At 35.2% G+C, this 1792-nt stretch overlaps 1 protein-coding gene across 1 annotated transcript in view; it reads left to right on the top strand.

Annotated features, from left to right (window-relative positions):
* The first annotated feature begins 1333 nt into the window (after window positions 1-1333).
* Window positions 1334-1792, top strand: part of LOC106879455 (putative uncharacterized protein DDB_G0282133) — a 53059-nt gene continuing 52600 nt past the window's right edge. Inside the window, exon 1 of the mRNA XM_014929018.2 lies at window positions 1334-1504. The gene's annotated coding sequence lies outside the window, so the exon portion shown is untranslated. The remainder of the gene's footprint in view (window positions 1505-1792) is intronic.

Raw genomic sequence — 1792 nt, 5'->3', positions numbered from 1 at the left:
TTGAAATGCCTTAGAGCCTAGGAAGTAGTGGAATGGCAAAGCATGTGGATTTATGTTAAGTGAAAAGGTTGTGCCCATGACCTTCATGAGTCTGCCGAGATTGATGAAATCAAACAGTTTATGTTCAGCTAGTACAGTACTAAGTTGAAATCTACAGGATGTTGGAGTGGATAGGAATTCTAGAGTCTGAGAAGGAAGGATTAGGTATAATCTTGAGTGCAGGATATTGAGAAATAAGAGGACAAAACAGGTGGAGAAGTAGAATCCAAAGGAAGAGACCTGTTTGTAGACCAAAAGTTGTTGTATGTTGGTGAGTAAGTCTTTCCTAATCAGTAAGATGCAATCCAAAATATTTGTGCGCACAGCAGTGGCACTGAGCTAGATTTTGTAGAGGGTCAGTAATTGATAAGAACTGGGATAAGAACTTTAAACTGAGTGGCCTACACTTTATCCATTTGGTTATTGCAGTATCTCAAACATAGTAAACAGCTTGGTACAAAAGTTGTTCTGACGTTGTTCTGGAATAGCTATTCTTAGAAATTCTGCTTCTTATGGGAAAGGGAAAGGGAAGGGGGAAATGTTTTTAAAAAAATAATTTTAATAAAATTTTTGGAGAAAAAAAATTTATTAATGGAATTCCCGTTATATAAAACACAAAATTACTTTGAAAAAAAAATGAAAGTAAACAACTACAGGATTTTGAGAGACAGCTATTCGGAAATCCCACAATTATTCTTTTGGTTCACATAAATTATTACCTTAAACATAATAACCAGTTGTCCATTTTGATTTCTGAAAGTAATAATGCCACGTCAGTTTTAAGCAGGTCTTGCAGAGCAATTTATAGACAAAAAGTGTTATTTATCTTTAGAGAATAAGAACAATTGAGGAAAATAATAACTTCTCGAAGGAAAGTGGGGGGGGGGTGAATCTTGTTCATAATAGTCTAATTAGTGATTTTGGACAGGCGCAAAACCTCGAACTAGAGGGATTAACTCGATCCTAGTTCGAGACCTGTTTTGAGGAACTTGAAAGAATGAAAAGCATGTCGAACACGGAATATAAAGGGACGTAACTAAATACCGCAAGTCTTCCACTGATCCACTACCGTGATGATTGCTAAGCCGACTCTAATTAATGTTAAGGCAAACCTAATTGTACACACTATAGAGATTTAATTTGATAATGCCGACAACAAACTTAACATACTGTCACTATTCTTTCTTAAAAAGTTTCCTTTTCAGAAGCCCATAAAAAAAAAAATCTTTGTCTTCCGATTATTCCCCTTCTTTGGAATCGCTTATGGATAACGTCTAATAACGAAAGATAGGAATGAGACCTTCTTGCTGCTCTTGGTGGAGGAAGAGTTACTTACCCTTGAATAACTCTTCCATGTGGAAAAAACATTTCACTAAATGTTATTGACCCGCCAGAAAAAATTATTTTTTTTTGCTCTTCGGGATATTCCTTATTCTACGGCAGCTGAACTATCTAAGGAAAATTTGTAAGTAATAATTGGATGGTTAATGTGTTGCTAATATAATTGCACAAGTCCCGATCATTTAGAAGCTGCTGTTTGTATAAAAATTTGTTTTTCCTCCAACACGCTCCGAAACAATCGACGATCGGAGTAATAATTGTAATTAAATATGCGTCCATGTGTAAAAGAGTAAACACCATCTCTGCTGCTTTAAATATCTCCACTTACCATTAGATATTTCAATCACGTACAATTCATACACTGAGAGTATGTGTGTTTATGTTTATGTAGTATTGTGCAAACTCCAATCAA

Source organism: Octopus bimaculoides, chromosome 20 (genome assembly GCF_001194135.2).
Source record: "Octopus bimaculoides isolate UCB-OBI-ISO-001 chromosome 20, ASM119413v2, whole genome shotgun sequence".
NCBI classification, from domain to species: domain Eukaryota; kingdom Metazoa; phylum Mollusca; class Cephalopoda; order Octopoda; family Octopodidae; genus Octopus; species Octopus bimaculoides.
This window is presented reverse-complemented; position numbering and strand designations above follow the sequence as displayed.